Source organism: Berghia stephanieae, chromosome 6 (assembly GCF_034508935.2).
Source record: "Berghia stephanieae isolate SIO BIC M18660-M18661 chromosome 6, UCSD_Bste_1.3, whole genome shotgun sequence".
Classification (NCBI taxonomy): domain Eukaryota; kingdom Metazoa; phylum Mollusca; class Gastropoda; order Nudibranchia; family Aeolidiidae; genus Berghia; species Berghia stephanieae.
In genome coordinates, this window is record NC_088365.1 from 7,928,964 (window position 1) to 7,946,463 (window position 17,500).

At 36.6% G+C, this 17,500-nt stretch overlaps 1 protein-coding gene across 1 annotated transcript in view; it reads left to right on the forward strand.

Moving 5' to 3' along the window:
* LOC144974414 (potassium voltage-gated channel subfamily A member 1-like) overlaps positions 1-17,500 on the forward strand; it is a 191,702-nt gene that overhangs the window by 90,252 nt on the left and 83,950 nt on the right. The window lies entirely within an intron of this gene.

Below are 17,500 nucleotides of genomic sequence, written 5' to 3' on the forward strand. Positions count from 1 at the left end.
AAAAAGAAAAACGTTTTTTTCCGACAATTTTGAAGTTAACCCTCTCCTTACCAGCCATTTTCAGAATTTCCCCCAAAACTTCAACGCTGTAAACGGCTATGTACTACTCTTTCACGCATGGTAACGATGAGAGAATGTGAGAAAAGAGCATTTTTCCAAGGACTCAACTAACTGTGCGCCGCTCAGAGTTGGCGAACTCGAACCCTGGACTTTCCGATCAGAAGGCCAGTGTCATACTACAAGACCACATAGTCGTACTGGATGTAAGCTACACAACCTATCTATTATGGGTATGCGTTAATCACAGCTTTTGTCTGGGTGGGGTTCCTGACCTCCAATAGTGGGCAGGAAGGTCAATTACCCTTATATCTGTTATCCAACTTGCTTTTTGTTATTGTCTTGGAATGAGATTATATACTTGGTTTTGTTCGTTCCCTTGTCGGAGTTTTTGGCTGAGAGGGAAACAGTCAATACATATAAAGACAACAGATAACACAAAACTGAAATACTATAACTATTCAAAAGCCTGTCTGAATAGGAATGTTTTTAAAAGCTTCCTAAAGTTATCGCCGATGGATATTATACAACACAAATTATATTATTTAAAAAAAAATTTAATTGAGCTTTTAAATAGCGCATTATCCACCAAATATGCTCAAAGCACTTTACAAGGGGTCCCTGGTCAACAGCAACTTTTAACATGTAGGAAAGGACATGACGTGTTATGTTATGTTACAATTTTTCGGACAAAGACAACGCTGTTAACGACCAGGTACTCATTTTACACCTGAGTACGGTGAGAGAATGTGAGTAAAGAGCCTTCTCCAAGGACTCAACTACGCGCCGAGCGAGGCTCGACCCAGGACCTTCCGATCTGAAAGCGAGTGTCATACCACTAGACCACATAACCGCACAAATACAACACAAATTATATTATACCGTGTTATGTCGATGGTCGACATATTCATATTTTGCTCGAGAATAAATGCAGTATTACAAAACGCATCGAGCATGGTTGAAATTCGTGAACATGCGCTATTGAGGTCTCCAAGGGATAAAACCGCAGTAGAAGAAGAAGAAGACGAAGAAGAAGAAGAAGAAGAAGAAGAAGAAGATGATGATGATGATGATGATGATGATGATGATGATGATGATGATGATGATGATGATGATGAAGTAGAAGAAGAAGAAGAAGAAGAAGAAGAAGAAGAAGAAGAAGAAGAAGAAGAAGAAGAAGAAGAAAGAAAGAAAGAAAGAAAGAAAGAAAGAAATAAAGAAAGAAAAGATAGATATAATAAAAAGATGCATTTAACTTGGACGCGTGTTGCATTATTAACGAAGACGGCCAATTTCCACACAGAATGATCGGGTTATTTATCGGGCCGCTTAACGTTTTCACACTTCGTTTCCAGGCGTGGATGTTTGAAAGTGGCATGGAAAAGGTTCAATGAATGGGAGATTAAGGAAATTAAATCGAAGCGTTAAATGACGGAGGTGTGGGGGAGGGGGGGGGATTTTTTTTTTAAACCACACCTTTTTGGTAAAAAATTCAATCTCACATGGCTGAGTAATTTTGTGTTCTTAATTTGTAAAATGATTTATCGGTTTATTGATATGTTTATTCACTCTTTATTAGTGTCTATATTTCTTTATCACCCCCTCTCCTCCCTCTCTCTCTCTCTCTCTCTCTCTCTCTCTCACACACACACACACACACACACACAAACACACACGCACACACTTTCTCTCTATCTCTCTCATTCTCTCTTTCTATCTCTCTCTTTCTCTCTCTCTCTCTCTCTCTCTCTCTCTCTCTTTCTCTCTCTCACTCTGTCTACATCTCTTTCTTTTTTTCTTTCACGGTACTCACGTGTAAAATGAGTACCTGGCCGTTAACAGCGTTGTCTTTGTCCGGAAATAAAATGTAATATCGCCTGACAGGTGTCTCGTTCTTCCTGTTTCGTTTTGCTGTTGGTCAAAGACACCTTGTAAAGCGCCTTGAGCACGTAAATATATATAAATAAAAATCTTTTATAGATAAAAATCTAAAAATAAATGCTCAATATTATTTTAGCTTTAGTTCTCATATTATCTCTTGTTGTGAGTACTTGATAGACAAGCTGAAAGATGTCATACCAAGGACTCACAACAAAAGACTTGTACTCTCGTTTTAACATCTATAATTATTAGTAAGTAATGTCTAATGATATATTATATCAAACTTGCAAATTCTGTTTCAAGCTTCAAAATGCTAAAACAGCCTCTCATTGCTTCGTATATTTACCCAACTGGTCATTCCAAAAAAAAAAACATATCATGATTTTCAGTCAGCACAAGTCCTGGTATTGATCTATATTGATCTATACTGCTTCAATAGATTGTCCAGTTTTTCTTGATAGATATTATTGATAATAAGCTTCGTAACAACACACTGTTCAACTAGATGCTCTCCTCCGGTTTCGGGTTCTTTCTCACATTGGGCAGGTGGAAAGTTCCCACTGATGAAGACATTTTGCCGGTAGGTAGGTTCTCGACCAAAGCAGATTCGCTACCACGTAGTATCTCCTCTTCCTGGTGGAGAAGCCTGGCAACTTCTCACCTAGTTTCGCGAATATATTATGTCCCAGCCCCCTCGAGGGATTAAATTAAATTCGTCCAAACCGACTTCCATCTCTTCGCGAGTCGCCAATTTCCTTCCCTGATCACCGGATCGTGTGAATCGGCCAGAATTATTTCAGTAAAATGGAACAAGATCTAATTTTTTTTTTATTTAAAGGGAAGAATCATCCAAAACGTTCTAATATCTTCCTGATTATTTAATTAACAGTGTTTGTTGTCGTCAGGTGTCAAATTTATTGTAAAATTACGTTTTGTTCCAAAATTATTCCGTCTTTCAGTCGTTGTCAAGAAAACAGGTTAATCCGCTGGTTTATGTAATCCCAATTTTCAAAATGCTTGCCCTGGAAAAACTAGAGGAAAAACTTGAGATATTTATTTATTTATTTATTTATTTATTTATTTATTTATTTATTTATTTATTTATTTATTTATTTAATTATTTATTTTGGCCTCACTTCTCTTTTGTTTAAAAGAATTCATGAAAACTGCGTAGTTGTCGGCAACTTACTAAAATATTCAACCCGTTATTCGGCAACTGAAATCTCGCGGGAAATCGCGACTCTAAACAGCAAGCTTTCATAGCTCAGTTTAAGGACCACCCCCCCCCCCCCCCCCCCCCCCCCCATCACCACCAAAAAAAATTTAAAGAAGATAATCTAAATTTGCTGAGACATATAGTGAAAGATTGATCACACTCCCGTCAACCAAGCAATTTTTGTCGCACTGTTGTTATTCCGATATAGGAGAAGAGAAAAATGAGGTCTTTTAAGTTTATGTTGACTTTGGTAAATTTGGTGATGTCTAAGGCTAAATGGTATAGATGTATGGCTTTACCTTAGAAAATGGTGAAAACCAGATGTAAATATCTATATTTTTTTAATTATGCCTTTTCCGCCACGATATCATAAGATACCGTCGCCTCGGCATTCCACGAAGGAATATAGATAACTAACAAACAAGATGTCTGATGTTAACAGGAATCACCCATGTTGTCCAAGTGAGCAAATCGGGGGTTAATAATCTTGCTCAAGGAAAAAAACGAAAGTGCCTGAAGCGGGGCTCGAACCCGGGTCAAGCCGGGTCACAGTGCAATGCCTTAACCACTCGGCCACTTCGCTCCCCAAATATCTATAAAGGTGTTAAAATAGTAAGTCTTTGAAATCAGGGAAAGACTTTGTGGACACCCTGTGTTGTGTACGGTTTCTCTGTATGTACGCATAAAATTTCAATTTAATTCAGTTTTGGTCCTTGGTTTTAATCCTGCTGTTGTGCGAGATCACTTACACACTAAATACATGAATGTATTTCCACCCGAGTAAAGAGGGCTGAAATGTGTGGGGGGGAAAAGCTTTGAACAAATAGAGCAGACATTTTAAGTAACATTGTCACTTATATGGGCACTAAACCTGGTCAATGGTGCTTGCTTTTGTTACGAAATGAGAAACGGTGTGAGCACTAATTGATATAATAGGCTCCCTACTCTTAGAACCAACACTTTTATTCCAAGTGCCTCTCATTCTCAGCATTTTCTCCTGTCCTAGATTGAGTTGGCAAATTGTGACCCTTCGCCTCAAAACGGTATTAAGTCGGGATGGTTAAGATTGTGAAAAATTGAATTTATAGCCAGAAATATCAGACTTGTGTTGAGTTTGTACGTTTTATTGAGGAGAATGGATACCATATTATAGGGTGCTAGTGCCAACAATTTATATTTTTGACCAGTTTAACATTTAATTCGGCTTTTAAGCATGTGGTTCGTTCCGACATAATACCGTTTTGAGACGATGGGTCACAATTGATTTCAATGCTGAGTCTTTAACGCTGGTCGATACATTAGTTATTGATCATACACCGTATTGATCTTTCCTCGATATTGTTTGATAAAGATATCGATATCATAAATCAATATATAACAAGAATGACAGAGGACGGCGTTCCGTCTATCAATTTGATCTAATATCATTTAATCATGAGTTCGGTACACTTCATAGATTTAGGTGCCAAGATGTGCAATTAACATTATTTGTTCAGTTGCTTTTTGGCACCATAGTACATTAAAGAAGATTGAGCTTTTATATAGCGCAAAATCCACTAAAATGTGCTCAAAGCGGGACATGACGCCTGTCAGGCGATATTACAATTTTTCGGACATAGACAACGCTGTTAACGGCCAGGTACTCATTTTACACCTGAGTACGGTGATAGAATGTGAGTAAAGAGTCTTTTCCAAGGACTCAACTATGCGCCGAGCGAGGCTCGAACCCAGGACCTTCCGATCTGAAAGCGAGTGTCATACGACTAGACCACATAGCCGCATTATGCCCACGAATGTGGCTGCGATAGTAGAAGGAAAGAACGAATCATGTTATTTTCTCCCATTGTCACCACTTTCGAGACCGATATATGATTTTACTATTTGTGCACAGAGAGAACGTCAATTTGGTTTTTAAGTGTCTCAAGCCGCTTTCACCGGAAGCGAGGACGAGAGACGCATGAGCACAACCAACATGACGTTCCCTCTCTAATAACTTTTCCGCCGGTGACGTCACAGACTATGGGTGATGTCCAATCAAGGGACGCTACTCATCCGCTAATCTCATTCCCTATAAAGAGCTGTATTGCCGTACTCTGGAAAGAACCCATATTTAAAAATTTGGCCAGAAAACTCGTCCTTCAAATATCGATCGATTTAAATGAACCTCATCTTGGCAAAAACTCTCAAACCTGGGACTTCGCGAAGTCCCAGGTTTGAGAGTTTTTGCCAAGATGAGAATCATTTAAATCGATCGATATTTGAAGGACGAGTTTTCTGGCCAAATTTTTAAATATTGGTTTTTCCAGAATACAGTAGTATCAGTATACTGACACACTCAGGAACGATGGGCTGGGTGAAGAAAGTTTAATTTGTAGCCAGGATAAATAAGAACCTTAAATGGCTATGTGGCCTAGTGGTATGACACTCGCTTTCGGATTGGAAGGTCCTGGATTCGAGTCTTGCTCGGAGGTAGAAAATAATGTTGCCAGCACCAGCTAATCCATGCACATCCTCGTACCCACCTTTGTTTGTGATTTATTGTGGTCTAGATATATACCGTAGCGTCATAATTGAGTGAGTGACATTTAGGATATCGTAATGAAATAGGATTATCTACTTGGGAAATGCAACATTGTTTAACAACACCAACAATGCCCCCCCCCCCCCCCCCCCCGCCTCCCCCTGCTGGAAGTCCGATTGGAATTATAAATGGATAGATATCGACAATACAACATTACAACATTATATATAGATATAATGCAAATTTTCACTCACATTATTTTGGCCGAGACGACTCGTTTCTGTGTTTTTTACACTTGTGAGTGAAAATTTGCAATATATATTAGCTCTAACCACCATTATCGAGCACTTTCGTACCTACAAGTACCCACCAACACTCATAAATATATACATATGTACATATATATAGGGGGAAAGTAAGTAAATCTAGCGAAAAGGTTTTCCATTGGCTGGGGGGGGGGGTTGTTTTGATTGTTTGTTTTGTTCTATTTTGTTAAATTTTATTTTGTTATGTTTTGTTTTGTTTTTCTCTTTGTTTCTTGTTGTTTTTTGTTGAGTTCTTTTGTTGTTGTTTGTTTGTTTGTTATTTGTGGGGGGGGGCTGTATGTTTGCTTTTGTTTGTTTTGTTTTTTGTTTTGTTTTTGTTTTGTTTTTTGTTTTGTTTTTTGGTTTTTTTTTTTTGGGGGGGGGGGGTTTGGGGGGTTGCTTTTAAGACGTTTTTCTGTTTTATTTTATATTCAGGTTTTTGGGGGGTTTTTTGTTCTTTTTTGTTGTTGTTGTTTGTTTTTTTGTTTGAATTATTCCTTTATACATGTATCTAGATATATCTAGAAGAACTTTTTATTTTCTGCCTGGTTCAGTGTTTTACTTATCATGACCATTACAAAGTGTGCCAAAATAGTATTTTTGAACAATGGACTGAACAATACATCATATTATTGAGTCATCTTAAACCATATGAAAGAATTTTGTTTTCATGATTATTTTTGAGTTAACCCTCTCCTTACCAGCCATTTTCAGAATTTTCCCCAAAACTTCACAACCACCCAACAGAAAAGCAGACATATCTTACTCAAACAGAAAAGCAACAAGCACATTCTATACATAATATTTCTCGCCAATATGAACTCTGTTACAGAATGTAATTTTTTATAGCTATGGCAAAAAGAAATGAAATCTGGATGAGAAAAGTGACGGTTGCATCGTAACAAATATGACGATTTTCCAATAGGTGGTAAGGAGAGGGTTAAATAATAATAAAAGTAAAAACTAAGGATTTGGCGCATAAAGTCAAGTAGAAATAAATAAATAGCTGTCGAAAAAGTGTGGACAAATGAAATGCTCGGAGTCGCGTTTATTTTTGTCTCGCTAGCCATCAACGCCATCAAAACTCTGTCCGGTGCAAAATAAAGGAAAAATAAATCATTTATTTTATGTTTTTGACCGCGAATATTCCAATTAAGCAAATGCACCCCCAAAACCTAATCGCTTTTATAGTTCTATATCAAATTAGTATTGAGAATTACTCAGTATCATTTGATTACGGGCATTTATGATAATTATATAATGAATTATGATTGGGGCAATCCACCCATGTTCCTGGCTTCGTTATTCGTCTATTTATTATGCTTATTTATTTATCTACTCATTTATTTATTTATTTTGTTAACACTGTTCTTTACCTCTTTACGTGATAGAGAATTATTATAGATAATTAGCTAAACAGGAGTATTATTCATCTCCTATCAAGATGAATTAACACAACAAAAGCAGTGTATATTTTGGCTTCTCGTCAACACACACACACACAAAGTTAACGTTAACCGTATAAGAATTAATAATAATAATAATAATAATAATAATAATAATAATAATAATAATAATAATAATAATAATATAATAATAATAATAATGATAATAATAATAATAATAATATAATAATAATAATAATAATAATAATAATAATAATAATAATAATAATAATAATAATAATAATAATAATAATAAATCTTTATTGTCCTTAAAAAAGTGGCGATTTGTCATTTGGTTACACATTTATAACAATACAATATTGACATAGACATGATGGGTGATTTAATCCTATTCTGTTATAAAATCTTATCATTTTTTAATGTTTGATTTATTTGGTGGAAATTGATTTCACATCGATGTCAATGCTATCAAAAGGGTTAAGGCGACATGTACTCGTATGCAGGTCTGATTGTACGGCTATGTGGTCTAGTGGTATGACACTCGCTTTCGGATCGGAAGGTCGTGGGTTCGAGCCTCGCGTTCGGCGCATAGTTGAGTCCTTACTCACATTCTCTCACCGTACCCAGGTGTAAAACGAGTACCTGGCCGTTAACAGCGTTGGCTTTGTCCAAAATAAAATTTGTAATATCGCCTAACAGGCGTATTGTCCCGTTCTAAATGTTACGTGTTGTTGTTGGTCAGGGACCCCTTGTAAAGCGCTTTGAGCACGTTTAGTGGATATTGCGCTATATAAAAGCTCAAGTTTGTTTTGTTTTTTGTTTTTTTTTTTGATAACCCATTGTTTACAGCGACATGAACCTGGATGGAGGTGAAAGGTCACTATTATAAAATATACTACACACACACACACACACACACACACACACACACACACAAACTGACGTATTCTTGAAAAAAAAAAGCCAACAATTTTTTTTTTAATTTTGGCCAGAAAACGAGTCCTTCAAATATCGATCGACTGAAATCAGCGGTACGGTCTTTGCTTCGTACCCGAAAGGTATCGAGTTCGATCACCCGCCGCTGCGCTGTGTGTGTGTGTGTGGCCTTGAGCAAGTCACCTCGCCCTAGCTCATTTGCGTTGCGGCGCTGCACTGCGGCTGACGCCTGGATTATTCCAGTCTTCCCTTGGAATAGACCCTAGAGACAAATTTCTCCATATGGGATGAATAAGGGGAATTTTATTTTATTTTTTATATCATGTGGTCTTGTGGTATGACACATGCTTTCGGATCGGAAGATCCTGGGTTCGAGCCTCGTTAGGCTCATAGTTGACTCCTTGAAAAAAGGATCTTTACTCACATTCTCTCACCGTACTCAGGTGTAAAATGAGTACTTGGCTGTTAACAGCGTTGTCTCTGTCCGAAAAAAAAATGGTGTAATATCGCCGAACAGGCGTCATTCATGTCCGTCCTACATGTGAAGTGTTGCTGTTGGGCAGGGCGGGACCCATTGTAAGGCGTTTTGAGCACGTTTAGTGGATATTGCGCTATATAAAAGCTCATCACACATCATATTAAAATGACCATCGTCTAGTTTTTTTTTAAACACTGGAACTCTCTGGTTTTAGAGTTTTTGAAAAGATGAACGTCATCCTAATACGCTTCAACAGTCGCAACGTCACTTCCCTCGTAATGACGCATGGTAACTTAGTAACTGCCTCTAAACTATCGGAACAATGGCGGAAGCCCTTATGAAATATTTCTCCGACGAGCATAAAAGCGTATCCAGAGGGAAAAAAACATTATAAATCTGATCATGTTTTGACTTTTACACATTCTGATCACAAGACATATAAAAAGTTCTAGCCAGCATGAAGAATAAAAAGTACCGATTTTCTTTATTTAGGACCACGATGGCAGTCGTTGCTGGGCGACATGACATCAGACTATTGAATCCAATTTATCGAGATTTCAAGGACGTTTTTTTTTTCTGACCACATTTTTTAAAAATTTATGTGTTTTGTTTTGTTTTGTTTTTTTCATTGTACGGCAGAACACAATCGTTATGGGTGGCATGGGTGGTGATAATATCAGAAATAGGTTATCTGTACAGATGCATTTCAACTAATTAATATGTTATTTACATAATCAAAATTATATTATACTAATGACATTTTGTTTGTTTATGTTTGCGATTGCTTCATTAATCTTGAAGGAAAGGTTAAAGATGATGATGATGATGATGATGATGATGATGATGATGATGATGATAATGATGATAATGATGATGATTATTATTATTATTATTATTATTATTATTATTATTATTATTATTATTATTATTATTATTATTATTATTATTATTATCATCATCATTATTATTATTATTATTATTATTATCATTATTATTATTATTATTATTATTATTATTATTATCATTATTATATTATTATTATTATTATTATTATTTATTATTATCATTATTATTATTATTATCATTATTATTATTATTATTATTATTATTATTATTATTATTATTATTATTATTACTAGAAGTTTATCACTACGTTTACTATTTTTATTATAATTGTTAAGTGACGTATTTCAAAATTCTAAGATTCTTGTTCATATTAATTTGTCAAAACAGCATACAGACTATCTATTATTGTTGTCAACAAAAGGAAAATGTGTCGTACGTGATAAACTCTTTTTCGTTAAAAAGAATAATTTTATGTTTAAAAATGGACAAAACATTTATTCTGAAATTTCGAAAAGGTTCGATGATGCTCCTTCGGAAACTCTTCATCAAAAATTTACTAAGTAATTCACTCGTTGTTCAATGTACAAATAGAACACAAGGGACTTCTGTCGTGTTCAGGAAAAAAAGAAACACATTTTTAAAAATTTGACCAGAAATCTCGTCCTCCAGATATCGATCGAATAAAATGAATCTTATCCTATGGAAAACTCTCCAAATTTAGAGATGCCTATAGATAGAACGATGATGACGTCACTCAAGCCTTTGTTATTGTATTTTGCCATCCGCGTTTGTGAGTGATTCTCACTAAACTGTATTAACCAGACTATAAACGTTTAAGATTACACATAGTGTAATATATGTGTTGTTCGTTATACTTCCGGATAGCAATGTTATGAGTCTCTTAGCCAAACGCATACTATCTATATATGAGTCAATAGATAGTATGCGCTTGGCCAAGAAGCTCACAACATTGCCATCCTGAAATATAACGGACCAACATACATAACTGTGTGTAACCATGAACTTTTATAGTCTGGATAATACAGTTAAATGTGGATGGCAAAAAAAAACTAAAGATAGTATGCGCTTGGCTAAGAAGCTCATAACATTGCCATCCGGAAGTATAACGGACCAACACACAAAACTGTGTGTATCCATGAACGTTTATAGTCTGGTTAATACAGTTTAGTGAGCATTACTCATAAACGCGGATGGCAAAAAACAATAACAAAGACCTGAGTGACGTCATCTTCGAACTATCTATAACAAAGGAATGAGTGACGTCATCTTCGTTCTATCTATAAAATGTATAGTAAAATAAAGGGAGTAAAAAATGACTTGTATAAAAGATACAAAACAAAAGTCGAATCGTAAACGTAAAGGTAGTTATAAGAGTCATTTTTTATTCCTTTTCTTTTACAAAAACTCTCAAATCTGTGACTTTCTTGAAATCTCGTGTTTTTGAGATCTTTTGGCAAGATGAGGGTCTTTTTAATCAATTTATTTTTTTAATGGAGCATTTATATAGAGCAATATCCACTAAACGTGCTCAGAGCGCTTTACAAGGGGTCCCTGTCCAACACCAACACTTAACAAGTAAGACGAGACATGACGCCTCTTAGGCGATATTACAATTTTTTTTTCCTGACAGAGACAACGCTGTTAACGCCCAGGTACTCATTTTTTGCACCCGAATACGGCGAGAAAATGTGAGTAAAGAGCTTTTTCCAAGGACTCAACTATGCGATGAGCGAGGCTCGAACCCAGGACCTTCCGATCCGAAAGAGAGCGTCATACCACTAGACCACATAGCCGCACAAAGAACGAGTTTCCTGGCCAAAAAAAAAAAAAAATAATAATAATAATAATAATAATAAATAATAATAATATAATAATAATAATAATAACAATAACAATAAATAATAATAATAATAATAATAATAATAATAATAATAATAATGAATTCAAGACGTGTTTTTGTCACAGCACAACACAACTAGAGTTGAGGATACTTTAGAAAATTATCGTCAAGGGTAACGAATTGCATTATGCATCAATGCATTGCAGCGGCCACGAGTTAATTAATTAACGTAAAGTGTCCCAAGATGACACTGGAGGTGACGATACGGATGTCAGGATTGTTGTTGTTGTTTACAGAGGAAACGATGAGAATAATATTATATTAACCCTTTAAAGGCTGGCTTGGATTTCATCCGAACCTGTCCTGTCATCATAAGATAAGAGCTTATCGTTAATTTTTGAATTGATATTTTGTATTGTGGAAATTGACTTCAAATTAAATTAAATGAGAGAGAGAGAGAGAGAGAGAGAGAGAGAGAGAGAGAGAGAGAGAGAGTTAGCGAGCGAGAGCGACTGGAAGTGAGATAGATAGATAGATAGAGTTAGCGTGTGGCAGAGAGAGAGAAAGAGAGAGAGAGAGAGAGAGAGAGCGAGAGAGAGAGCGAGAGAGAGAAATTTGAATGGATTGAAGTTATTGTTATGCGCCTAGAGCTTTATTGTATAGAGGAGTGGGCGCAATATAAATAAATTTCATTATTATATATATATATATATATATATATATATATATATATATATATGTAACAAAATTGAACTTTTATGTAGCGCAATATCCACTAAACGTGCTCAAAGCGCTTTACAAGGGGTCCCTGGTCAACAACAACACTTAACATGTAGGACATGACATGACGCCTGTTAGGCGATATTACATTTTATTTCGGACAGATACAACGCTGTTAACGACCAGCTTATTATACAGGCCTGATAACTCAAATTGTCATGGTGCGAGGCTCGAACCCAGGACCTTCCAATCCGAAAGCGATTCTCAAACCACAAGACCATATAGCCGCACAGAATCTAAATCACCTTGACAAAACTCTGTTTTGCGACGATGCGTCACATATTATGTAGCCTTGTTGATTGTGTGAAACGGACAATAGAAATTTCTTGCTATCCTTTTGATAGGACGCTAGTCTATCGCAAAGTACTTTCCGCCAAATCTAACAGCCTCAGCTACCCATTCACTGCTGGGTGGATAGAGGGGTCAGAAAAAAATCTGGACTGCACCGGGATCGATCTTTGTTCCTTTGCTTGTGAAGCGAGTGCTCTACCCACTGAGCTACCGGGACCCCCACAACCAAAGTGTACTTACTTATTTTCAGGTCGGATTACTCAAGTTGTTACGAGTTCATTGTTGTAATTGGACAAAACAAGCTTTTATATAGCGCAATATCCACTAAATGTGCTCAAAGCGCTTTACAAGGGGTCCCTGGCCAACGACAACACTTAACATGTAGGACATGACATGACGCCTGTTAGGCGATGTTACATTATCTTTCGGACAGACACAACGCTGTTAACGACCAGGTACTCATTTTACACCTGAGTACAGTGAGAAAATGTGAGTAAAAAAGAGTTTTAAAAAGGCCACGAGTTCATTAATTAACGTGAAGTGTCCCTCGATGACACTGGAGGTGGCGATACGGATGTCAGGATTGTTGTTGTTGTTTACAGAGGAAACGATGAGAATAATATTATATTAACCCTTTAAAGGCTGGCTTGGATTTCATCCGAACCTGTCCTGTCATCATAAGATAAGAGCTTATCGTTAATTTTTGAATTGATATTTTGTATTGTGGAAATTGACTTCAAATTAAATTAAATGATATACATATACATACATATATATATATATATATATATATATATATATATATATATATATATATATATATGTGTGTGTGTGTGTGTGTGCGTGTGTGTGCACTTTTAGTGGATATTGCGCTACATAAAAGCTCATTTTCTTTAAACACTCTCAAACCAAAGCATAAATACTGTCACTAATAACAGGCTTGCTTGATTTACGATTGTTGTAATTATTTTTATTGTGCGTCATTTCACCGTGACTATATATGACCCATCGTCTCAAAACTGTATTATGTCATGATCCACATGCAAAAATGTCAAATTCAAGCAAAACTGGTCAAAAATAAGAAATGTTAGTTTCTAGTTCTAAAATTCTGCATTCGTCCTCCTTTATAAAACATGTATAACCATTACCCAAGTCTGAAATTTTTAGATATAAATTCAATTTTCATCATTTTAGTCATCCCGACATAATACCGTTTTGAGACGGCTGGTCACATATATGGTTATTTTGAGAGGTTTTTTTTATGAACCAGAAGAATCAATTCAATGAATAAATGAGTGAAGATCTCTTTCAATCAATTTTCAATATGTAACCCACAGTATCAAATCAGTCTTAAGTTTAGGATAAACCCGGCATGGAATTTTTATATTTTATATAGTGTAATTTCCACTAAAAGTGCTCAAGGCGCTTTACAAAGGGGTCCCTGGTCAAAATGCAACACTTAACATTTAGGACGGGACGTGAAGCCTAATACAATTTCTTCGGATAGAGACAACGCTGTTAACGGCCATATACTCATTTTACACTTGAGTTACGGTGAGATAATGTGAGTAAAGAGTCTTTTCCAAGGACTCAACTATGCGCCGAGCGAGCGAGGCTCGAACCTAGGACCTTCCGATCCGAAAGCGAGTGTCATACCACTAGACTACATAGCCGTAAGGTCTGATAATCCTAATTGTTATGGGCCCATTGCTATAATGGACAAAATCCCAAAGCCATTCCAAATATTGCCCATTACAACAATGTTAAATCAAGCGAATAATTGCGTTTGGTAATCAGACCTGAAAACATGTGCACGTCGGGTTAAACCTGGATATGCAGGAAAGTGAATTCCAAGTAAAAAAATAGCTATGATTAATGTGAAATTATCGTCTTACGCACCTGAAAACACTATGTTTGTTTTTATGAATGACACACGCTTTCGGATCGGAAGGTCCTGGGTTCGAGCATCGCTCGGCGCATAGTTGAGTCCTTGGAATAGGCTCTTTACTCACATTCTCTCGACATACTCACGTGTAAAATGAGTACATGGTCGTTAACAGCGCTATCTCTTGTCCGGAAAAATTGTAATATCGCCCAACATGTCCCGTCCTACATGTCAAGTGTTGCTGTTGACCAGGGACCCCTTGTAAAGCGCTTTGACCACGTTTAGTGGATATTGCGCTCTATATGTGCGGCTATGTTTTCTAGTGGTATGACACTCGCTTTCGGATCGGAAGGTCCTGGGTTCGAGCCTCGCTCGGCGCATAGTTGAGTCTTGGAAAAACTCTCTATACCATTCTCTAGTACTCAGGTGTAAAATGAGTACCTGTCGTTAACAGCGGTGTCTTTGTCGAAAAATTGTAATATCGCCTAACAGGCGTCATGTCTCGTCCTACATGTTAAATGTTGCTGTTGACCAGGGACCCCTTGTAAAGAGCATTGAGCACGTTAAGTGGATATTGCGCTAATATAAATGCTCAATTTTTTTATTTTTTTAGAAAAGCTCAATTTTTTAAAAATTAATTTAAGGTCTGATTGCTCAAGTTGTATATATGGGTTCTTTGTTGTGATGGAAATACTCTCAAATTAACGCTAAATATTGTCCATTAGAACAATGTTAAAACAAGACTGCAGTTGTGATCGGCTATCAAACCAGCAAATGTGACCCATCGTCTCAAAACGGTATTATGTCGGAACGAACCAGATGCTTAAAAACCGAATTAAATGTTAAAACTGGTCAAAATATAAATTGTTGGCATTAGCACCCTGAAATATGGTATCCATTCTCCTCAATAAAACATACAAACTCAACACAAGTCTGATATTTATGGCTATAAATTCAATTTTCAAAATTTTAATCAACCCGACTTAACACCGTTTTGAGACGAAGCTAAACAAATAATGTGAACGTTGATTATACAACAAAAGTTCATCTTAATTTCAGCAGCGCGCGCCGCTTACAAGCAGATCATCGTTAACGAACGTTTTACCATTTCCCGCAAATTTCCTCCTATTGTTCCAATGCAGGAAATCCCGGGGGAGCGAACAGTGTTGTCTAAGATGAGGAGGAGGGGGGAGACAACTCCACCCCGCAGAATGCCGTTTTGCCCTTTAAAAAAAAAGAAGATAATAATAAAAGCTAGACGTTACACAATTATGTCCCTTTATCGGACGTTGATGGAGCACCCAGTTCATTTCCGTTTATCCCTAGGCTTGGCCCTTGCTCAACTATTATTGATGATCTTTTCTCCATGCTACGTACCCAGATCTAATATTGCTCACCCCCCCCCCCCCCACCCCCCTCACCCCCACCGCACCCTTTTTTTTCTCTGTCCCCGTTCCTGGCAGCTCTCTTCCATCCACCTGCAAACAACCCCACCCCTCTCCCCCCATCATGTCCTAAACGACCCCCCCCCCCCTTCCCCTCCCTTCCCTCACCCCCCCCCCCCCTCCCCGATATTATTCCAATGTCTCTGTGTATACACCCGTTGATCATCTGTTGATTTGATCACAAACATCCAATGCGATACAAATTGCCCATGTGCTTACAATATGGAGGGCTATTTTTTTTTTCATTTTCGTGTCCTTTAGAAATACAAAATAAAATAAATATCGCATTTGTGACCCTTCGACTCAAAACGGTATTAAGTCGGGATAGTTAAGATATTGAAAATTGAATTTATAGTCAGAAATATCAGACTTGTGTTGAGTTTGTATGTTTATTGAAGAAATGGATACATATTTTAGGGTGCTAATGCAACATTTATATTTTTGACCAATTAAATTTAATTCGGCTTTTATGCATATGGTTCGTTCCGACATAATACCGTTTTGAGACGACGGGTCACATTTATATATCTAACCCTTGTCAGCATTCTTTTGAACTCTGCAGCGCTTCACTTTTTTTCCTTCTTCTTCCTTGTCGACATAAATCATTAACTATTAGGACGCCGTGTAAAGGCTGTTGTTTTTCTGTGTCTACAATGATTATGAATAAAGATTTTGTTGTTTCATCATAGGAGAAACGTATATCATATCAAATTCCAAAAAATGACAAAGAGAATGAATATGCGTATGTAAGGAAAATATTTGTCAAAGCAAATAGATAGAGTATTCGAACTTGGTGTCTTCTACTATGCGCCGAGCGAGGCTCGAACCCAGGACCTTCCGATCCGAAAGCTTGTGTCATATAAAATAATGGTTTAGATATAATATTGTCGCATATAATGTGTTACATGTGTTTCAAAGGTAAGGATATATATTGTAAATATGATTTGTTATTTCATGCTTTAAACAATGGATGTACTGATGGCATCTTTGAAGTGTGTTTGAACTCCATCCTTGAAGGGTTAATAATATTGTGAAAGAAAATTAACCCTCTCCTTACCAACTATGGGAAAATCGTCACATTCGTTACGATACAACCAACATTTTTCTTATTCAAATTTCTTTTGTACATCATTTTTTTTTTTTTAATGAACAGTGTGTTGTAGAGCATGTTTTGGTAAAGAAATTATGAATCGTAAGAACTTACTGCTATTGTGTTTGAGTGATAAAAAATCTATTTTTGTGTTAGTTGGGGGCGAAGTTTTGGGGAAAATCCTGAAAATGGCTGGTAAGGAGAGAGTTAAACGATATCTTAGCCTACTCTCGGGTGCGTCTACAGATTTTACTTGTCATGACATGTAGGCTGTCGCCATGTCCACGAAACCGTGAATTTGTGACGTATGTGTCACTGTTCCAGTGTGCTCCCGATTAGCGACCCGCTTTCGGCGTCTTGTTTTAGTTTATTTTTTCCTTGAGCAAGAAACATAAACTCTAGTTAACTTTTTTGCCCACCTTGAAATAAACCATATGGGTAACATTTTCAAAGGATGAGAAGAAAAAAAAAAGAAAGTTTATTTCAGCTCACTATGGCTAAG